Raw genomic sequence first — 24,870 nt, forward strand, 5'->3', positions numbered from 1 at the left:
ATTAGTGAGAAATTGTTAGGAAGACCAGATGGGTTCGGGAAAGTTTTCTTCATTTGCCTCCAAGACCAAAACAGATAATGGGTCAGAGAGTTGGCCTTTTTCAGATACATGGAGAAATTCAAGAATGTGGTTTGTTTAGATATAGAAAGGGCATTTTAGATATAATAAAGGATAGTATTTTCCCTTGAACTTCAAAAGAAGAAAGATTGCTTTTAAAGAAAGCATCCATGTCAACATTGTAAAATTTCTCTGAAATGACCCAAGGACATCCTCAATAGTAATTAGCTGAAATCATTTAATTCTGATGTCTCTATCCTGTTCATTGTAGGGAAATGATTATTCCACCTCTTAGGGGGGGAAAAAAGAATAAAAATGGAAGACACCAAAATCTCATGAGACCTGGAGATAATGATTATGCAAAATTGCATCTTATTTAAGATTCTTGGCTTTCTGTCATTTTAATTAAGGGTTTATTCTATTGGTGAAATTTTTGTTTCTCTGTCTTCAAACAATAGAGATCTGGTTTTGCTTGCCAATGTAGGATCTTTTAACAAGACATAGAACTCCTCCAAAACCCTATTTAGAGTCAGACAATTCTTTATGCCAGAGTATTTAAGAATAACGTTGATATGAAAGATGCCAAGACTGACTGTTAGTAGCTATCACTTCTAATTCAGAGATTTTGACATGATTCTTATGAAATTAGAATTGCTGACATTTAGATTTCTCTTCCCATCCCCCAATATGTATAATGAATATATATATATAGTTGTCTTAATATATATTATTTATGTATATATGTGTGCGTGTGTGTGCATGTTTTAAAATAACCATATATGTTGTCCTTCGAATAATATGCATTGAGACTTGTCTTTCCCATTGAAGTGAAGATCTGCTTCTGATTGTTGTGGATATTTATTCATTTATTCAATAAAGATATATTGAGTGCCTATGATACACAAGGCTATGTGTTGGACATGTTAAGGAAATAATAAAAAAACAAATAAGAGTTGTGTTCCTGTCTACACTGAGCAAGTAGACTGGGAGAGTTGTGATGATATACACCATTATACTTGGTAGAAATAGAACCAAAGGATGGAGAGGTGGGTGAAGATGCAGAACAATTTGGAAACAGAAAACAGAATTAGAGCAAATTCTATCCACTAGCCTCTCTCTCTCTCTCTCTCTCTCTCTCTCGAAAAGTAGGAGGCAAGGTCATCTACTAAGTGGCAGAAAATAGTGCTGAGGTCTTGGGTGTAAAAGTTCTGGAATAACCTCTAGCAGATGAATAAGTTTGAACATTTCTGTTGGAGAAGATGCTCATTTGGCTGGAGAGATATAATGGGGAAAGATTTATGGTGTACCCTGATTTTAGAGGAGAAGCCATTTTAGTAGAACATAAAAGAAACCTATTATATTTCCATGGTTGATTTATTTGTGCTTGTACAAACTATGCTATGTATTTGGTTTTTCTGGAACAATGTTAACAGTACAGACATGACCTGCATAACATTTTCCCAACCAATTTTGTTTGACAATTATATCATCAATATATTATAGCTAAAGTCCACAGTTAAAGTCAGAACTCCAGCTTTAAAATGATCTGATTAGAAGCCAAGAACATTTTTTTCTTTTGGATCTGGCCAGTAATTCTGTTTTCATCTAATACTATGTTTCCATTGAATGAGAACATTCAACTATCAATGTCATGCTTTTTGAAGTTATTTATTCTGTTCTTTCTGGTAGATTAAAATGATTCATGCTCCAAAGTGTCCACTATCCTGCCATCCCCTTGCATGGGGAGCATTAGTCATCTGAAAGGTATACTCGTACTAGCAGATATTTTGATTTTTAAAATCCATTTGCCTATTGGATAGGACTAGAGACTGTACTTCTTCCTACCCCTATACAGTATTTAATCAGTATAGAGAATATCTATAAGAGGAAGCTGTATTTACCAATGTACCTTCTTTGTTTGTCATTTGGAGTTTAAAAAAGTGGCCTGGGCCATTGAGAGATTATGACTTGGCAGGGATCCCCCAGTTATCATGTGTCAGCATCATAATTTGAATCTACTTCTTCCAATGAGAATTCCTTATCTACTCTACCATGCACCTATTGCTCTTACCAGATTTTGTTGATGAGTATGGGAAATACCTATTAAGCAGGGAAGGTAAACAATTGAAGTAACTAGCTGTCTACTTGTGCCTGGACTAAGATACCTACCTCTACCATTTACTGTACAGATGACAGAGCAGCTGCTTTATGACCCACCTATGCCTAACTCAAACAGGTAACCTGATTATCAGAAAATTACATCTTCCCAGCCCATTATCAGTTATGTTTGGATTATTTTCCTGTTAACTTATTAAACCATGCTTGCTTGCAGTATGCTGTTTCCCCAACTGTACATCAGTTTTATCCACTTATTTCTGATGATGAAGATAAAATTCTTTTGCACAAAAGCTGTTAGTTTGTATTTCATGTGCTGCTTATTGGCAGGGGAATATATAATGGCATCTAAATCCACTTAAAGAAATGGGATCTGTGAATCACACATAATCAATGCCAGATAGATTGTTAATTATTTTATGATTCTTCATAGCTGCCTTTTGCTTTTTTGTTGGGACTGAGTTCTCTTGTCTCTGCATTTGCCTATCAGTTTCTCTGAAGCTCTTTCCAAACATTGCAGGTACAGGACTAACACAAAGGCTTTTGTCTTATTGAATTACATAGCAACTTCTATGAAATGTATTAAACTAATTTTATTATTCCATCAGTTATACTCTCCTATTTTATTTTTTGTTTATGTAAATTAGAAATTCTTCATGAACATGTGAAGAATGTATTTCCTGGATGTAAGTTTGGACTGGACCAAAGGTTCTTAACTATTTCCCTATCATGAATCTCTTTGGTAGTATGATAAAGGCTATGAACCTAATAACTTATTTTTTAAATTTATAATGGAATGAAGTGCTGAATTTCATTTAGGGATTAATAAAAACATTTTGTTGTTGTTTGGACATATCTGACCTTTTGTAATCCCATTTGGGATTTTCTTAGCAAAGATACTGGAGTGGCTTTCCAGCTCATTTTACAAATGAGGGAACTGAGCCAAATGGGGTAAGTGATTTCTCTTGGTCACACAGTTAGTAAGTGTCTGAGGCTGGATTTGAACTCAGGTCTTCCTGACTCCAGGGCAAGCACAATATTCACTGTATCTACCTGCTATTAGTGAAAATATATACATACATACATACGTATGTATTTTTCCCCCATTTAAGTTCCCAAACTCTGAAATCTCCATTCAACCACTGGGCATTTGTGGACTATGGGTCCAAATCTCTGGTCACATTTGCACTCTGTGGTTGACTTGATGAAGAACTCCATTCTTCGCTAAGTTGGTTCTTAGGCAAAAAAAAAAAAAATCAACAACTGACTGGGCTAGTTCCAAGGGAGTTTTTCACCTTGGTAGGTAGGACTTACCAACTTACTCTACATTGGCACAATCTTCAAAATAACTCAGATCACATCCTTTTCAATGAGATTAAGTAAAACAGAACTACTGTTTCCAACTCGGTCCTGTGTTCAGGCCAGGTTCCATCAAAATCATAATGCATGTTCAGCATTTACATCCACAAGTAGCCTTGCTTTGTAACCTGGTGGATCTTCCCTGAATTATTAGAAGACCCCAACTATCACCATTAAAACTTCTTGTTTCCATCCTCATCTGTAAAGTCTTTTATTACCAACTTACAGGAATTGACAGTGGTAGTTCAAGCAGATTGTCAAATATTTCTTTACCATTCAGTACAATTGATTTGCATTACCTTAATCTTCATAGCCTTATGTATTCACTTGATTAACTGTACACAAACCTATCTCCCTGAGAATAAAAAACTACAATAAACTTGTGGTAGATTTGTGATGACTGGTGAAATAGCATCTGGTGAACTCAGAAATTAATGTCTCCTGCCCCATAAATGTTTCAGCCTTTATGAACAAAGGGTGCATCTTTTCCCCAGTATATACAACTGTTTTTGTGAAGACAGGGTGCAAATATCTAACAGTTCATGAAAATACATCAAACTTAAATACTTTATATTAACTATTCTTAGTGCATTCTTCTTTATTTTGTCTTATTCAAAGAAAAAGAATAAAGGGACCTCAAAAAAAGTGACTAAAACATACTTCATGACATAGTTCTTACTTTAATTCTCATAGTTTGTAGTATTCTTTTTCCTTAGAAGTACTCTGATCAGCCATTCAGAAGTCTACAGTGTATTTTATGCTAGTGTGAATCTGAGATCTCTTTCTTTAATTGGTTGTTAAAAAAGGAAAATATCTATTACACTTAATACTTATACAGCAATAGCAAGGTCATCTTATTTCCATCTATTCTCAATTATAGTGGAGTTTAACAGAATAAAGTAAGGGAATGAAATATCAAAATCCAGTTGCTAAGCTATTTGAACAGGCTAAGCAAAGGGATGAACACACAGAGAATGTTCTTGATTGGAGAACAATAAATGATCACAAAAGGTGCTTTTGCATTGTCCTTGATTCATGGCCTTGTGGTATGGCTCCAGGTTAATTCAATAAACATTATTGATTATTTGGATATTTACAATTGGATTGCTTTCAGTGCTCTGCAACTAAAAGAAAGGAGATAATCTTTCTTCAAAAAGGTTCCATTTCAAGGGAAATAATATGTTGCATCTACAAAACATTCTTCCTTTATTCTCCTTTTAAAAAGAGGGGGCTATTTCTCTCTCTCTCTCTCTCTCTCTCTCTCTCACACACACACACACACACACACACACACACACACATTTCACACATTTTCACTCTTCTGATCCATTTCTCTTGAGTTATGATGATGATGATGATGACTTTTATCTATTTATTTATTTTAGGAGAGGCAACCTAGCAGGGATAACCTTGTAGGCAGGAAGAACTAAATTAAAATTCTTCTTCCTAGCCACAGGCAAGTTAGTTAGCTCCTCAGTTCCCTGGACAACTGTAGGAGTTTTATGAGCTACTGCTACCATTACCACCACCACGACTACTGGCAGCTACGTGGGCCAGTGGATAAAGTGTCAGACTCAGAGTCAGGAAGACCTGAGTTTAAATCTAACCTCAGATACATGATAAGTGTGAAACCCTGGGGAAAGTCACTTAACCTCTGTTTGCCTTAGTACACTGGAGAAAGAAATGACAAACTACTCTAATATCTTTGCCAAGAAAACCCCATGGACAGTATTAGCGTGCATTGATCCTTGGGATCACAAATAGTTGGGCATGTATGTGTATACTGCTACTACTAACTACTACTACTACTACTGCTGCTGCTGCTGCTGCTGCTGCTGCTACTACTACTACTACCACTACTATTCTACGACTGCTACTGCCAGGACTGCTACTGCTACTACTATTAAAATAAGTCTACAAATTATAATGGCAGTCAGCTAGGTGGTGCAATGGATAAAGTACCAGGCTTGTAATCCTGAAGACTTTTTCATGAGTTCAAATCCAACCTCAGACTTATTAGTGACCCTAGGATAATCAATTAATTCTTTTTGCCATATTTCCTCAACTATAAAATGAACTGGGGAAGGAAATGGCAAGCTATTCCAAAATATTTGCCAAGAAAATATCAAATGGGGTCATGAAGAGTAGGACATGACAGAAAAGACAGCACAACAGGAAAATTGCAAAAGAGTTGATCTGTATCAGTGGAGAGTTTTCTTTTACACAGGAAATTCCATATAATGAGGAAATCACAGATGAGACTCTCATTTCTCCTCATCACCACCAAATAGTAAGATTTTTAAAGGGATTTTCCTTGACAAAGCAAAATTAATTCCCAAGAGGGACTTTGTGATAAATTACATGTAGTCCCTAAATTATAAATATCAAATTTATAAGTGATTGGGGTGTAATATGGGTGATATGATAAGTGATATGAAAGGACATCTAAAGAGTCCTGACTCTTGTCTCCAGTCCTGACATATTGTCTCCAGAGCCTTACCCCACCAAGTTTCCATCTTGGGTTTCCTAATTCAGAATGTGTGCAAAGTGATAGACTCTAGAGAGCTGCTTTCTCTTCTGCACATGGAGAACAAGTCAGAATTAGTGTTAGTGGTACCTAGGAAGGTCGAGATAATGAAACCTTTCCCCAATCCCTGCCAACCCTATCCTCTTTGAGTGGTAAAAGGTGGTATACTGATAACCAAAATTGGAATCTGGGATGTATTCTTTGATGAAAACAGCATTTTGAATACTTATTGGTTCTATTGAACCAATCTATTGAAATAGTGTTACTTGTACTGTTTTCCACTATTCGAGATTAAATAAACTTTAGTGGGCTATTCCATGAGCCCCACTGCCAAGGATATTCACATTTAAATAGTACTTTATGGTCTGCACAGAATTTTCGATATAACAACCCCCTATGGCATAAGAATGATTTTCCCCATGTTTTCAGGTGAACTAATCAGGGCATAGATATTTGGTTGTAGTCACATAGCCAGTGAATGTTATATCTGCAGTTGGCTCAGGCCTCCTGACTCCCACAACCAAATTTTTACATTGCCTCTATGGAAAAAAAGAGATGACAGATGAATTAGTGAAGGATTCCATCCTTCCAACTGTAAGTTAGTATTATTTCTCATGAACCAGTTTTGATGATGTATTTCCTCTATAGACAGGAATATTTAGGAATATTATCTTCTCTGCTAGTAAATTGATCCTTTGTTTTAAAGGAAAGAGAGAGAACCAATTTTTTTGGTGTCTCTTTATTTGGTTGGCTGCCAAGATCCTAATTAACTTTTTGGATTTTCATTATATCTTTGGCAAGTCTGATCACCTCAGATTGTACCAACCCATTTTGGTATTATTGCCACACAATCCTTCCATGGTCCTGGGAAAGGGGTTTCAGAATTCTTACAAGTAAATTGTCTCCAACCTTAAGGTAGAAGCTTTGAGAATCTTCCTGGCTTTCCTCAGAGAACAGATCCCAGGATGTGAGGCTGTTGAATCACTATATTTATGATGACGTTTGAGCTTGTGGCTTGTTGCTGCAGCTGTCACACATCCCAGGCTGACATTCAGCTCATTCTGGGGTCATAAGACTGGCAGGAAGCAGTGGCTACTAAAGACGGTCCGGTGGAGGTGGAGAAGGAGGTATTCAGAGAGCTATTAATAGTTAGCCTCTTGCCTAGAACCTGACCCCAGGGATAGCAGTTTGAACTTCATTTAATTGGATTGCCCCCAGTAAGATCATATTACAAACAAAAGGTTTATTGGAACACCTGATACCAGGGTGTATATTAGAAATTTTATTCCAATATGCTGTGTTGCTGTCAGTACCACCTAATATAAATCTTGCTTTCCTCCATTTCCCCATAGTCCACATATGCATCAAGTGTTTGCCAAATAGTATCTCATACTGCATAAGGGTAATTTATAGTATTAGTCCACAGTAAATTCGTGAGATGCCATGGTATTCCCCAAAACATTTTCTGTTCCTGCTGAAAATGAATTGTGAATCTAAATTAATAGGGGAGAAGAAACATAGTGGGTGTGTGTGTGTGTGTGTGTGTGTGTGTTACTCTATCCATCTGACTGTCCCATTTGATTAAGGCAAGGAACAGGGAAAGGTTGATGCTCATTCTTCAAATCATTCCAAAGACCATTTTGAACACACCCCCCCCCAGTGACTGTACAAATTGTGATCAGGTTCTGCAGCTCTAGCCCCACATTGATCTCCCTTTTGATAAATTTCAACAGGTGCTTGCTCTTGGCTAAAACATTTCGGTGGATGGCTCCCCATCGGTGTTCAAGGGAGAATTATTAGCCATTAGAGTCTGTTGGAGTATGCATGGTATGGGATGCAGCTTTTAGCGTCTGCGTGATCATTTGTACCGACTAAATATAGCTATTCCAGGAGAGGAGAAGCTCACAGCTGGATTTTGCTAATTGCTTCCTTCATGATTTTTTAACTTGATTAATAGAAGAAATTTAATTTACTCCTTTTGAGGCTGAATGAACATAAATATCTTAGTGATTCTTTACAATGGAAACATTACTTGGTTATGGTGATGTGTGATGAAGGTACATAATAAACAAGATCTTAAAAACCATGGGTTTTTTTTTAATGTTTCAAGTAAATACATGTGTAATAATGCCTTCCTTCAGTACTTCACATTATTATGAAAGTGACCATGAATTTTGCCAGAAAGAGTACCAGATGTGTCAGACTTTAGTGAATAGCAGAGTGTCTTCCATAGAGTAAGCACTTCTGTAGACTAAGCCGATGAGATTTTGGGAACAAATAGATTGGGACAAACAAAACTGGCTAAGGTATTTTTTCATTTTTAATTTGATTTCATTTAATGCTTTTTTAAAAATTTAATTTAATATTTTTCCAATTACATGTAAAGATAGTTTTCAGATTTGACTTTTTTGTAAATTTTTGAGTTCCACATTTTTCTGCTTCCCTTCCTTCCCTTCCCCCTCCCTATGACAGTGAGTAATCTAATATAGGTTATATATGTCCAATAATGTTTTATATATTTCTATATTAGTTATGTTGTGAAAGAAGAATAAGATCAAAAGGGAAAAAAACATAAGAAAGAAAAAAAGCAAAACTGATCTTTAAAGTAAAAGTTTTAGGAGTGGCTAGGTGACACAATGGATAGAGCACCAGCCCTGGAGTCAGGAGGACCTGAGTTCAATTCCAGCCTCAGACACTTAATTACCTAGCTGTGTGGTCTTGGGCAAGCCACTTAACACCATTTTCCTTGCAAGAAACCCAAAAAAATAAAGTAAAAGCTTTGGTTTCCATTCAGACTCCATAGATGACATTTTTCAAATTTGATGCTTTTAATTCTCTCCATCCCACTTCCCTTTCTTCTCTCCTACCCATCTACCAATTGAGAAAAAAAAAACCCAATTGCAGAAATGTATAGACAAGGAAAACCAGTTCTTCTATTCCTGACTGAGTCGTCAGTAGTTTGACCATGCTAATTGAATAAATTGTCATTTTTTTATTATTTATTTCAAATATATTTTATTTATATTTAGTCAAGTGCCTCTTTTCTCCACCCATAAAATTTATGCTTCTTTTGGACCAATACTGTTGCAAATTTTGTCCTTGTGTTTCCAGTTACATAATAGACATTTCAAAATGCTTTTTGGTGTCTGAGATAAACTGACAAGGCCATAACCTTGGAAATGGTCTACTGAAGTTGAAATTTAATAAATTCTTGATGATTATAAGGAGTTTTGCTTTATGTCTTCAAAGTTAAGGAAAAAATAAGAAATAAATTGCAAATCATCTTAGACTAAGCCTAATTTCCTCTTCACAAGGTTATCCTTATACATTTCAGTTAAATCATCTCACTGACCCAAATAGATGTTCATTCATGACCTAAATATGAGGCTTTGCTTTAGAAAGAAAAGACCTCATATTTACCAACCCAATAAGGGAAATTCCAGGCTAACCAATACTTTTTTTTTGCAGGTCAAGTATCAACACTGATTAACCTTTATTAATTATAATCTTGTCCTAGATGCCTTAGGGGAAAAAGGACTCTATTAGTCAATGAAAGGCTCAGGAGGGACTTCTGACATTTCTCAGTCAATATCCCATCTCTTTTAAGAGGCAATATAGATAGAGGACCTGCTTTGAAGACAAAGAACTAAGTTTTTAGTCCCTGTTATGCCACAGGCTGTGTGATTTGGGGCAAATTCTTTAACTTCTCTGAGTCTTGCTAAAGGCTGAGGATTTTTACCTTCATTTTATTTTCATCCCATTCTTTCTCCATCTATACTCGCAGAAAGACCTCATTTTGTTTAAGATCTGGCTCTGAGATCATCTCTTCCATGAAGTATTCTCTCTCTTCCTCTTTTCTGGTAGAATATTTTACTACTTTTTTTCATAGCTTCATCATACACATACACATATACATCCACTGTATAAATATATTTATATATCCTCAAAGGAAAATAGACTTTTGCAATCAGCAAACACCCACCTGGTAGGTGTTGGACTACAAAAACAAAAATTAAGACAGCCCCTGCCTTAATATCCTAAATATGATAGAGGGTGTCCCAAAAATCTTAGTGCAGTTTGAAACTTTAGTAATTTCCTTAGCTGTTCTGTTGTTATTCAGGAATATATGAACTCCATGTGACTGTATGGATCATGTAATCCAGTGAACTAAGACAGAGATTAAGTGACCTGCCCAAAGTCACACAACACAGCAAGTAAGTATTTGAGGGCAGATTTGAACTCAGGTCTTCCTGACTCCAGGGCTGGAGCTCTAATCACTGAACCGTCTAGCTGCCTCCTTCAGTAAGTTCTTTAATAGGTTTAATAGTTTCAAATCACACTAAGACTTTTGGAACATGCATTAAAACATGTAACAATTATTTATATAGAGTATCAGCTTAAACTTCCTTTTAGTTTTAGAGTAAGAATTAAAGTGAACCTAGGATTAAAACCTTTGCAATAGGCAAATGGATAAAAGAGTTAACTAGTTATAAATGAGCCCTTGGTGAAAGAGAGAGAGAGACAGAGAGAGTGAAGGAGGGAGGGAAGGAGAGAGAGAGAGAGAGAGAGAGAGAGAGAGAGAGAGAGAGAGAGAACAAGAACACAAACATTCTTGGCTTTTGCATTCCTTCCATGTAGTCTTAAGAAGGTCTGACATTGTGGCTGGTTCCTCTATTTCAGTATTTCTACCTTTTTTTTTCTAACATCATGATACTTCTTTTTATCTTTGAAGGCACTGTGGCTCAGTCTCATCTTAGAGTCAGTTCTAAAAGTATGGCAACCTCCCCGTGAAGGTTCATTTCATTACAAACTGGCTGAAGGCAGTGAATTTATATTCAATCACTTCTTGGACTGTTTGCCCCCAGTTTCCCTAGAAAAGATTCACTCCAATATCGCCCTAAATGGAATTTTTGGCCTTTCTTTCAGGCCTGCGTTTGACATTTTCTCAAGAATGTTTATTTTTTAATTTACAACTTTGAGAGGTTTATTTTATGAGATGGGTTTTATGCAACAAAAAATAATGGGTTCAGAGAGAAAGGGAAAAAACCTTGTGAATTTGAAAGAGACTGCCATGAGGAGGAATTATTCATTTCATTTGTCAAGAAGAAAAGACGGCTAACATGAAAGTGGAAAGAAGGTTTCAGGTCTCATTTCACATGTGGTACAAGTCATATTTCATATATCAGCATTCTGTGTGTATGTTTATTTGCCATTAATATATATTCTGATTTTCTTTTGGAAAAAAAGTAGTTCCAACATGAGCTTTATGGTGAGGATTTTTATAGTTTTCAGAAATCAATGTTACTCTTCATCTCACCTCATTATCACTCTTTTTAAAATTTTCTTGAATATTTCATTTCATATGAACATCAGAGCTTAGAATCATAATATGATTCATTTTTTCTGAAGTTACTAATTCCCTATGGTTTTCAGGAAAGCAACTTTTATATACTTTGTATCTCATTTTATAACTTTGTAAACAATTGTGTACTATCCAGTTAATAGTGAATTTTGTAGTGACAGAAATTTACTTAATGAACTCTTCTCTTCTCCCCTTTCCTTTTTCTTTTCATGAAAGTATTAAGAAAATGCTAGAGCTTCTCCTCCTTCATTCCATAGTCCAGTATCATGGTGCTGAGTCCTCTAGCTGCCTTAATTTGCTATCATATGGCAAGAGGAGTGTGTTAGAAAACTCCAGGGTCATGAACCATACCATCTATTCCTTGGTTCATTTCACAGCTTGTTCCTTTCTTAATACCTTGAGGTTCATCTTCTTTTTTTCCCCTTCATTTGGCAAGAGTGACTTTTCTCAGAGTCGGGAATGGATGGGCCTCATGCTGATCCTCTTTTGTTTAATACCCTCCTTTTCTCTTGACTTAAAAAGTGCATGCCATTGACATAATGACAGCATTGGCTACATGCTTTTGCCACAAATGAAGTTTGAATGGATAGAAAATTATAGATCTGCACATTTTTAATGCAAGCCTCCTTCTTCTGTGACTGGTTATTAAAATGAAGATAGAACACAGGAGAAGGTTCTAATTGTTAATAGAAAATTTACCTTAATATGGAAGTCCTCCGGTAGAATATGGTGTTTGGTGAGCTGAATTCACTTTACCTCTTTATCTATCTTTAAGTAAATAGGGCAATAATGAGTTTTGAGATGAGACATAATTGTATTTCCTCATTCAGTGGTGCTAATGGCAATTTGCTTGGGAAGGGTCATGATGTTACATTAGGCTTCCAATATATTTGGAATGTGGAAGAGAGGCCAACAGCTGGGACTTGGGATTTTTTTTTCCATCTATTTCATAACATTCTACTATATTTCAGTATTTAATTTGGTTATTGGATAGAGGTTTGTTTGCTGAACATGTCCCATGAACATCATAGAATAGTGGATCTTGGACTGGAAGGCAACTTTTAAGTTATACCTTTTAAAGTATCAAGTCCATTTGACTAGGCTTTAGCAAGATCAAGGTGGGAGAAGGATAAAATGAACAAAACGTTAACTTTAAGGAATATTATTTACATAAATGAGTATTTCAAGTGGTCCACCAGTCCTTCAGAAACCTCCATATAAAGTGGTGGGAGGAGGTGTTCATTGATGGCAAAAAGTTAATGGTCTATGACTGACCTTAAAATAAAGTAAAAACATTCAGATCTGTTATCTACAGATCTTCATTTAAGTAAGTGTCAAGCCATCTGTTTAAATAGGATGAGAACAAAAAGAGTATAAAAGGGAATTTTTGTTTGACAAAGGAATTTCTGATTTTGATAAGATTCAATTTCAGAACCTCATTGACCTGGCTCTGTTAACATTTGGAGGATTTTGACAATTAGCCTCATATTCCCTCTTTCTGTTCCTGAACTGAAAGTTACGGGCTTCCTATAATTTGTTTTTCTCAGCCATGATGTAATCATTAAGTGGTCCTAATGAAGATTGAAAGTTTAATAATGGAAAGTGTTACAAATTTCAATTTAATCATTCCTAAATTGATTAGTTACTCTCACCCACATGCCTGGCCATTGAAATGCAGAGAGCTAAAGACACAGTTCTTGGAAGTCTGATTTTGATAGATGTGGCTTTGGTAGGGTTGGAATTGAGTTACTGAATTTACTCATCTCACAAACGATGTTTGCATTGTCTCAGCCATATGTGTTTAGGGCCAGAGGAAGGTCATTAGAAGCTTCAGACTGAGGGCATGTTTGGGTTAAAGTGATTTCGAACAGGCAGCATGGAGGTGAGTCAATTAAAAGGGAAATCACGCCATGAGATGCTCCAGAGAAGCCTGCTCCAGGCTGGTCAGTTGTAAAGTCCCAGAGGCCTATTTAAAATAGTCTGAAGATTCTGTAAGTAAATGTCTACTTTTGCCTAGGGCCACTTAGTCACAGACAAATGACATGTATAAGGTAAAGCCTATGGGGTTTAAAAAAAAGGCACCTATAAACAGATTCAAACTGCCAGATTTAACAAAGCAAAGGTGAAAAGGATGAATTCTGCCACTTACCAGATAGCTAGCCTGGTGAAGGAATGAACATGGATGCTTGTCTAGACTGCCATCTATTTATCAGATTTCTGATTAACTGCGACACCTTTCCCTCTGCCTCTGGCTCTGGTTTTGTCTCAGTCGCTCTCCATTCTTTGCTGATGTCTATCTATTTCTTCCTCCTCCTGTTTCCCATTCTCTGATATCAATAAAATTTCTCCTAAAGAATATGATTTTATAATTATAATTATTATATTATATTTTTATATTTATATTTATATTATTTATAATTAATTTTCAAATATAGTACCCCCTATTCCTATCAATCCTGTATACTATTGCAGTGATGATACTCCTAAGAATAAAGTGCCAGACTGATATTTGATATTACTTCTATTACATTGTATTATTTAAAGTCAAATTGTTTTGCCTATAGCTGATTGCAGGTTTAATTTCTTCCAATCCTAGAACTGCCTTGCATGTAGGTATGTACTATTTTAACCTAAGATTATTGAATCAGGAACTAGTAGCTTGAGCTTTACTTTGGACATCTGATCCAAATCTTTCATTTTAACAAATAAGGAAATTGAGGAATAAAGTGTTATAGTGGCAGTTCAACGTTATATACATGCTAAGTATCAGAGTCAAGATTCCAAATCTTTCAACTCTGAATTCAATGCTCTTTCTGTTGATAAATAATCAAATCGCCCTATGGTTCTGAATTTGATTATGGTTTTCCCCATTAGAACTGGGAAAGCTGGTAATGTCGTTTTATCCTTTTTCTTATATTCTCAGTTTGGCATGATGCCTGCTTCACAGTAGGTTCTTTATAAAAGTATGTTCACTGATTGCATTATAGTTATCCCAAATGATTGTTATTCAGGTCAGTGAGCAGCAATTAAATACCTACAGTGTGTGCTAGGTATTGGAGACATAAAGACAATTTTGAAATTGTTCTGCCCTCAAAGAGTTTAATGTCTACTTTATTCAGAACTACAAGAATAAACATGGCAAATGACTTTGAGCCCAAATAAGATTAAAGCAACATTGGAAATGGGGGTGGAAAGGCAGGTAAGAGTTGGACCTGTGGAAGTATTGGGGCTCAACATTAATGACTAAAATCTGGTAGGAAAGGACCAATTTTGAGCCAACTGGCATCTAATATTCTGGGCACAGTGTTCTCATTTAACATACTGACAATTAGCTAAAAGATTCATGCCAGTGTGACATGACAGACATCTGAGAAGTTTTAGTTTTCCCTTCATTTAGAGATAAATGATATTCTCACATAATAACTAATACTTAGATAACATCGTAAGGTTTACAAATATCAACTCATTTCATCCTCACAACAACTCTGGAAGGTCACATAATCAATTATCTGTATTTTACAAGTGAGGAAACTGAGGCAACTAGAAATGAAGTGATGCCCCCAGGATCACACCTTAAGCTTCTTTGAAACCACATCTTCCCAACTCTTAGTCCAGTGCTCTATGCACAATGGCACCTCCTGGTGGCTTCAAGAATATTACCAGCTCATCATTTGTCCTATTTAACAATTGCACTTGAAGATAAGCTGATGCTGAATGAGAGAGACAAAGAGTGTAGAAAGACTGTCGAAGTCATTCAGAGGACCTGGGTTCAGTTTATTGGACCTGGTTCTATTTATTACCTCCATGTCCTCAGGAAAATCATTTTACTTTGCTAGGCTTCCTAGGCAACATGTCTGTAAATGAGATTAGATGTGAGGTCTCTGGGACCCCATTAGTCCTAAATGTATAGTTCAACTTTTAAGTAGCAAGATGAAGGCAGTAAGTTGACATAGCTCTGGAGTCAAAAGGACCTGGGATCAAATGTGGTCCCACACACACTTCCTAATTTATGACCCTTAATCCCAATTGCCCCCCCCAAAAAAAATAGAAACAAAAAAATCTAAGATTTCTAGATGGCTATAAACTCATGAGTTTCCAAATGATTTGATGGCCCAAAGATCTAATATAGTTTTATATTGTCCTTTCTAGAAACAACAAAGGGCAAAGGAAGTGATGATCCTGCTATATTCTCTGCCCTGATCAGACCCTACTTTTAGCCAGCCTCTTTTAGAAAAGACCTTAGTAACCTAGAATACCAGGAAGGCATGGGTATCTGGAAACTAGTCATATCTCTCTGAATGAAGGAAGTGGGAATGTGTAGATTAGAGAATAGAAATGAATGTCTACACATAATTGACAGGTTGTCATAGAGAAGAGGAATTTAAAATCCTGTGTAGAACTGAGATCCATGGAAGAAAGTTCTTGAGAGGTAATTTCAACTCAATATAAGAAAAAATCCTTACCAATTATGTCCAAAAATGAAGCAGTCTGCCTATGGTTACATCAAGTGAAAACAGGATGATCAGACTTCATCAGACAAGATGGCTTTACCAATTCTTTCACAATCTAAATAACTATCCGTTCAAAAAAAAATTTTATCCCAAAAACCTTTGCTTTAGAAAAAATAATCAGTCCATCTTTCATAAAAATGTTGCCATGTAAATAGTATTTTGTATTTTATTTCTATCCTGTGAACACTATTTTAATCAGAAGTAATATTTTCTAATCCTGTAAAAACCTCGTAGCTTAAATCAATAAACGTTTGATGAATACACAGCCCCAGGATAGAGTGTGGACTGATAAATGATAATTGTGGGAGTACCTGGCAGCCAGACCCACGCTTTTATGCAATTAAATGGCTAAAGCTTTCAGGCAGCCAGCCCCGCGTTTAATGATAATTGTACAAGGAGTACATAGCTTTAGTAAAATTTGCTGTGGGCAGATAAGATGGAGACTTTGGCCCCAACTATATTAAACCATCACACAAAAAAGAAATCAGTCCCGCCATCAGGTATTGTGTGATCTTTTGCTGTCACTCTCAGAAAAATTGAATAATGCTATCTCTGAAATACCAAAGGACTGAGCTGCATTGGTAAGATTGCATTCTGTTATTAAACAGTCAGATTCATTAAAAAAAGAAAATAGACCCTCACGGTAGACTCAGTTTGTGTTGGCCTTCTATGCAAATTCTTGTAAAAAATGACAGGGGGAGATTTTAGGTGCACTTTTAATTATAAAGTGCCACTAATGTGAAGTGACTGCTCTCTGCTGTTCAATTTTTTTTTCCTGGCAAAAAATACTAGATTTGGATTGGTTCTTATGAGTTCTGCATTCATAAATAAGCCACCTAACCTCAGGAAGCCTCAGTTTCCCCATTTGTAAAATGAAGGACTATATGACCTATAAAAATCCTTCTCCTAAATCTCGGAATCCATAGTCTACAACAACAACAACAATGAGGCCTCAATGCATGGAAAATACTGTAAAAAACATTAAATATAAGCTATTATTGTTAACCTCAAAGGGTCGTCATGAGAATCAAATGAAGTCACAAATTTTGCAAACCTTGTCATTATATATTATCATCCTATGAGACTTCTTGAATGGAATAAACAGAAGAGAATATAAGAAATGAGATTCAAACGAACAAGAAATGAAAAAGCAGGCAGCCAATAGGAAATAATCTCACCTAGAAATTGCATCTCTGTGTTTATGGCCGACCCTGAGACCAAATAGTGGCTTCTAGTCTGGCTCTCTGCTCATCTGGACAGATTCTGAGATGCACACAGATTCTGTGTTACCTGGAAGAATACAAATGCAACTCTCTTCTCCATGAATATCTGGAGATTTTCTTTACTAGAGTGTTTACAAGACTCTGCCTTTATTGTTGGTATCTGCCACTTAGAAACTCTTTATTCATCTCATTGGCTTATTCTGATGAGATTTCAGACCTTAAAGTTAATCTCCTTTCCAAATGCCATCTCAATAGCTGAGGCCAAATGAAATACTCCTAGAAACATTCCCAAGATTACAACAGGAAAGACAGGTCTAATATGTGCAGAAGGTCCCAATAATTTCTTAGAGATCCATTTTATCTCCTTATCCTAGTAAATTTAGTAGCTTATATGGACATTGCTAATCAAGTTGAAAAAACATGCTTCAGGATAAAAAAAAAAAGAAATTGTCTTTTTTTTTGGCGGGGGGAGACCTCATATTTAATTCTACACATGAGGTGTGACAGAAGGACTCTGTTGTATAGTTGAAAAAACTCTGGCACCTGAGAATACCTGTATTCAAATTCTGAGCCTGTTGTTGACGATCTGTTTGATCTTAGAAAAGTCACCTTCCCTGATTTCAGTTTCCACATCTATATAATGAACTTGGCCTCTAAGATTCCTTTCCATTTCAAGAACAATGTTCCTTTGCTATCATGAACTATTTACTCAACTACAAAATGAGGGAATCGAACCAGACAATCTTTAGTGTTCTTTCTTTACTACTCAAAACTTGTGAACTGGGGCAGCTAGGTGGCGCAGTGGATAGAGCACCGGCCCTGGAGTCAGGAGGACCTGAATTCAAATCTGGTCTCAGACACTTAATAATGACCTCGCTGTGTGGCCTTGGGCAAGCCACTTAACACCACTGCCTTACCAAAAAAAAAACAAAAACAAAAACTTGTGAACTTCTTTTCTTTTTTGGGGGGGGGGGCAGGGTTGCAAGGCAATGATGGGGTTAAGTGACTTGCCCAAAGTCACACAACTAGGCAATTACTAAGTGTCTGAGCCCGGATTTGAAATCAGATACTCCTGACTCCAGAGCTAGTGCTCCATCCACTGTACCACAAACCCCTACTTGTCAACTTCTAATCTTTTTATCTATAAGATTCCATGATCAAGAAAACAAACACATACTAGATTTCCATTGGATGATGGAGGGGGGTGGGTTGGGGAGAGGAGAATGATAATTAAAAAAAAAAGATGCCCATGTGAACAGTGTTTAAGGGGACATATTGAAGATTTTTTTTAAGTCATCTTGTCTCATGAGCCATTTTGATCTGGACAACATGGGGGCCAGTTGAGAACATAGTATCTTTGTTCCCTTTCTCAGTAACATACTTCTAAACCTGTTTTCAGATTCTTTTTCTCAACTCACTGCGTGTCCCCCAAACACACACTCAAGACAGGAAAAGACTCTTTCCAGGCAGGACTCTCTATTTCCAGCCTTGGGTATGATCAAATACTGCCACATCAGAGGTGAAGTTTTCGTGACATTTTTATCCTGCTATCTCAGGGTGGCAGCTACCACAGTGTTTCATACCTTTTGTTATTTTTAATTGGTTGTTCGTATCTCCGTGTTATTTTATAGCTTTTTTTAAAAGAACTCCAGAGGCCTCTACATCCCTTTTATGACAGCACAGTATTCCCTTCTTGCAATAACCATCCTTAGCTGGGGAGGGAAGAGGAAGGAGTCTGGCTATTTCAGAAAAGTATGCCATATGCCAAATTTGTAAAAATCTTGTTAACATTGTGTTTTCTTCACAAGAGAATTACCCTCTAGTAGGGAAGAATGGAAGTGCCAATTATAACAGGACCCTGCTGTGAATAAACGGGAGCTCTATTCCCAACCATAGGGCCGTAAGTCCAGCCATAACCCACCACTACCCTACCCTTCTCATACCTGATACACAAAGCTCCAAAGTGAAGCTTAATTAGCTTGAATGACAGTTAAGAACGTCTCCTTTTTTCAAAGATTCTCATGAAGTGGAACTATTTGAGTGTTAGGGATGGAGATGGAATGTCTAATTCTATCTAGTACCCAAAGGACCAGAATCTGCTTAAGATGTTAAGTGAATATTTCAGGACACGGGCAAGTGAATTTCCACAGGGATAACCAATAAAAACTTTACTATCTAAGGCTTTTATTGTTTAAATTCATCCCTATAGCTAATATACTTTGAATTGTAAAATGGGGTGGGGAGTGGGCAGGGGTCAATGCCCAATTAGAAGTTGTCTCTCCCTCTTCAGAAATCTAGAAACCTGCTTTAATCTCTCTTATTGATTGCCCTTTCACATTCTACCCTATATCCTAGTTACAAACCTACATATAGAAATATATATATATATATATATATATATATATATATATATATATATTTCCTTATATCCCTTTATTAGAAAGTAAAGAATGAGAGGACAGAGACAAACTGGCTTCTTTCTCTCCTCCATAGTACCTTGCAAATTATACGCTTCCAATAAACCTATTGATGAGTTGGAATGAATGAATGAGTGAATGAATGACTTACTGATAATTCTCTGGATAGAGTTACTTCTCCATTAAAATCCTTTCTTCTAGAACATACAATATCTATTACCATAGTAATAGAGGACAATACATTGACTTCATGTAGTTAACTTCTACTTTTCCTGTTGCCCAGTTAGGGCTCCTTTAATCACATATACTTCACTTTACAAACCCATTTTGTCAGTAAATGGTTGTTAATTGACTCAGTTGCTATTGAAATTTTCAGGATTTTTGATTGGGAAAGTTTAACATTCAAGGTCTGACAGTTCCTTCTATATAGTAAAATAAAAAAAAGCCCAAGAAATGTACAGTCATTTGTCCCTCAAGTGCTTTATATCCACTTTTGCAGTCCCCTTCATGAAGGTGAGCTTCTAGACCTTGAAAGTTAATCCAGTTCATTTTAAAGGACCAATAAGATATCTGTTGTAATGGTACTGAAATTAATTTTGCCTTTTTTCTCGGGCCAAATTCCCATTTGAATTTGCCTGACATGGATAATTCTGCCATCCAACTGTAAGCTTTCCCTATCAAAATCTGAATAAGCAGAGGGGAGGTAAAAAGATCCCATTTGACATTTGACTTTTTATATCATTGAAGGGTTAGGTGTCCTTCAGTTTACATTCCCCCAGCTAATGCTCAAGCAAAAATAATGTACAGTATTGACAAAAAGCATGAAGAATGAGCTCTAATTTTTCCCCATTAATGAATATTGAAGAAATGAGCAGGAGATTTCAGAATTCAAATAGATGAGATCCTGTGTATTTATTTTCTTCATTACTCCAGCCACAATGGCACCCAGGAGTACCTCAGAGATGACATCTAAGCAATTAAAGACAAACACATCTGGTGCTGGCCCTGCAGAACTCAATCATGACCCTTTTTTTTTTAGAAGCCCCATACCTGAACTCCCATTCTTGAGGAACTCTGGTTGGGGAGGAGTTTGCCATTTGACAACATGTGTACATTTTTGTACTTGTGTGACATATCCGTGATAGGAGCCATTCTTTGGGAACAAAGCTCTTATTTTCATTCCATTGCATCATTTCAAAAGAGAAAGGGGTAAGAAACAAATCACCAGGATCCAACATTTCAGGTTTCAGACTAACATTCTTAGAAACATCTTACTTTTCCATGACACAATTACAAACATACACTTACAAGCACATACACACACACACACACACACACACACACACACACACACACACTCTCATAAGCACACACATAAATGATAAATGTGGTAAATTATTCATTTTGAATATAAACAGCTGTGTGCGTGATTGCCTACAGCATTGGAGAGATAAACTTGCACCAGTATAGATTTTGAGGATACAACTCATTCAGTTAAAATGTGAAACATGTCTGAAAGCTTCATTTGGGATAGTGTAGTCTCCTACTTCGTGCTAATTTTCCTTGCTCCTCCTCTCCTCTTAGAATACTAAATGCATGCTATTCTAAAAGGAACAAATTGTTTTATTCTTTGATTAAGTTTGCTGTTTAAGTCTCAAAAACAATACACTCTAGTGGTAGAGGATTATGAGACTGAATAGGCCATATGTTCTCATACTCAGTTCAGAATATTCAGTTGATATCAATTTTCTTGAACTTTTTTTCTTTATTTTATTGGAAAATCAAGGTAATGTAAAAAGTAAAATTTTAAAAATAAAAGATATCAAATAAACTTTTAAAAAGATAATAATAAATGATAATTAAGTTCAGACAAAAACAATGCCTTCATTTACGGAGCCCTAAATAACGTCATAGAATTTTTCCCCATGGAATAACTCTTTTCATTTTGATAAATTGTATAGTTTAAAATTTTAGCAATTTGCTGACAGGACATACCTGGTGTTGTGTTTGAGTGGATTCATTTTGAAACACATTGCACACACTGTAATGAATAGCAGTGGATAGAAGAATGCCGACATTCCCGTATGATCCATAGAAAGGTCTAGGTGTAATTAATTTGCCAGAACATATTATTGCTAATTCACTTCTTTGCTCTTGATCTATTTCTTGCTATAGCTAAGATATTCATTTACTGGGAGGATTTATATTTTGCATTAAATAAATATTCTCATCATGGTCGCTCATTTCATAAAAATACATGTGGCAACATAAATGAGTACTTCTGCAGAATTGATAAAATTGCCTCTCTAGTTCAAGACACTAAAGAGAAAAAGAGGAAATAAGATGAGAGAGATATTTGTTGGATGTTTTCTGTTGAAGATTAAGGAATCTAAAAAAAAACTATCCAAGACATAGTCTGTCAATCAAATAGGAAAAATGTCATTTCTAGTGGTCTGTTAAGAAGTCTAAGGTTATTGGACCTCAAACAGTTGTTCCCAATTATTTCAGTCCCCTTAATAGCCCAGTCATATCAGCAGCTCACTGATCCAGTCAGTCACTCAAATTTAAGCCCAAAGGGCAATCAGAATTTCCAGTTCCCTATGTAGATACACAATGGGGGTGTCAAGAAAAGTACCCTCCATTAGCCCAAGAATCACAGTGTCTAGTCCAATTGAAATTTAGTTTAATGGTACCAGACCATATCCCGCTCATATGAGCTAATAAAACTTAAGATCTTTCAACCTATTTTAACAACCTTATTGAATGCAACTTACTCCGTGTTACAGTGCATGCTGAACTATTATTTGCTCTCCTATTTTTTGTATTTCCAAAGAGCACAAGTTGTGATAAAAGGAGTGTAAGATTTGTATTCTAAGGATCTGGCTTTGCATCTTGGTTCTACTACTTATAATCTGGGTGACCTCAATCCTCTTCATCTTTCTGGGCACTCACTTTCCTCTCTGCTGAAAAAGGGAATTGAAGTACATGAGGAGGTTCCTCCAAAGTTTATGTCCCCCCTTTTGTACTCACATTTTTGTCCCAGTCCTTCAGTTGAGTCCCAAAAGCATCTTCTACAGCCACTGCTTTCCTTCAAGTCGCAACTCAGGTAGCTCAAATACAACCCTCAGAGGTGGGTGCTCTTATTAAACCCATTTTAAAAATGAGGAAACTGAGACAGACAGGTTGTGGTTTGCCCAGAGATATGAGGTAGGATTTGAATTCAGGTCTTTTCCAACTCCATGACCAGCTCCCTAACCACTGGGTTTCTTAGTTTCCCAGCATTAGTATTTTTCTTACTAGATGGTACTAGTTTGGTCCCACCTCCATAGACATTTCTTAAGGTGAAAGATGCAGCATCAATTATCCTTGTTACACAGTAAGCCTATGCCTTTTGAGTAAAGTTCATGACTTTGATAATAACCATTTTGTTACATGGCATCTTGGAAATTCCATAAACTTTGGATGATAGGATTATTTCTATAATAGAAGTTGATTGAATTCACAGGATCACAGAATTGGAGCTGGAAGTTCAGAGGTCATCTAATCCTACCTCTTCATTTTACAGATGTGGAAACTGAGTCCAAGAGACTACCCAGGTCCTAAACATCAGAGATGAGATTTGAACCCAGATCCTCTGACTCTGACCCAATAACAGGGCTCTTTCTGCAGTCCAACCTTCATTTAAAAACATTCAAAGAGTGGGATCCCATTATCTCTCAATGTCCCATCATTCTACTTCCAGAGAATTCTGCTCATTAGAAAGTTTTTTCCTTAAGATCACTCAGTCAGTCAACTAACATTTATCAGGTTCCTATAATGTGCCAGGCCCTATGTTAGGGGAATACAAAGAAATACAGAAGAATAACCCTTCCCTTAAGGAGGTTAGTCTAATATAATTGACAGTTTAATTCATTAAGACGAAATCTGTCCCTCTAGTGCTTCCATTTCTACATCCCAGGGCCAAGCATAATTAATGTATTCCCTCCTAGTCTTGAAGTATCCTTGTCTTTGCAGACTGAAATATTCCCAGTTTGTACAAACAGCACAATTTCATTCATCATCCAGGTCACTCTCTTCTCAGTGGTTTTCAGCTTATTGACATCTTTCTTATAGCACTCAAATTGATTTCAATACTATTTATATGTATTGAGCAGGACAGAGTGGGGTGGGACTCTCACCCTTCTTATTCAAGACTTCAAACCTTTAATTTTGTCTAAAAATCACACTTAATTTTTCTGGATCATTGAGTCTGCAGTACCAGATCTTCCTCTCATAATTATGTACAGGATATAACAGTATTGCCTCTTGAATTTAATCGTCTTGGATTTTTTAGCCATCTAGGTGATTCCAGCCCTAAGCCTGGAATTAGATAGACCTAAGTTCAAATTCATGCCCAGGTACTTGCTACCTTGGTGACCCTGGGCAAGTCACTTAAACTCTGTCGATTCAGTTTCCACAACTCAAAATGAGAGTCTGAGTGTTGGAGGTTCAAAGGAAATAATAGTTGTACACATACTACAATTTCTTTCACAAAGTAGTTGCTGTATGAGTGATTATACCCTTTTATTTTCTTTCCTTTTTTTTTGAATCTGATTCTGTCACCTAACATGATAGCCATCCCCTCCCAGATTATATTATCTGAACCTGGTATTACTTTATCATTGTCTTTGATTAGAATGTTATCGGGATCAGAAATCCCTTCTTTTATTCAGATAGCATTATTAGGCAAGAGTGGCACCATTCCATTTATGCCACTGAGTTATCCTCATCAACATCCTTGCAGTCTGAAAAATAGCAAGCAGCCATTGAACATGGTAGTGACTGGTGAAACAAATCAAAGGGGTAGAGAGGAGGGAAGAGGAGATAGCTGTTTTCTTTTTTTCCTCTCACTGATTAATTATCAAAATTAATTTATTTAATTTATTTTCAAATCATTCCTTTTCAATAAAAAAAAATTCATCTTGGTTGCTTCTTGATGAGTCAGGTTATAATGTCTGCCAAAAAACTCAAAGTCTCCTAAGCGTTGCAAGATTCAATTATCATTCAACAAGAATTTATTAAGTGTCAACTTTGGCAGAGTACAAACATGCAAAAGCCTTCCCTTGGGAAGCTTTTATTTTACCTGGTAGGAGGGTGAAAATGCAGATGACTTGTTGGTCATCTCAAAACATGTCTCCTGATGTGAACCCAGTAATTATAAGACCAAACAGAGAGCATCTCCCTGGTGCCAAGAGCCAGACACACCAGACATGCTATTTAATTATTGTTGTTATTCTCATCATTACCATTGAGAATTAGT

General features: G+C 36.3%; 1 protein-coding gene across 3 annotated transcripts in view; it reads left to right on the forward strand.

Moving 5' to 3' along the window:
- Positions 1-24,870, forward strand: part of PDZRN3 (PDZ domain containing ring finger 3) — a 275,866-nt gene that overhangs the window by 156,454 nt on the left and 94,542 nt on the right. The window lies entirely within an intron of this gene.

This window comes from Macrotis lagotis, chromosome 8, assembly GCF_037893015.1.
Source record: "Macrotis lagotis isolate mMagLag1 chromosome 8, bilby.v1.9.chrom.fasta, whole genome shotgun sequence".
NCBI lineage: Eukaryota > Metazoa > Chordata > Mammalia > Peramelemorphia > Peramelidae > Macrotis > Macrotis lagotis.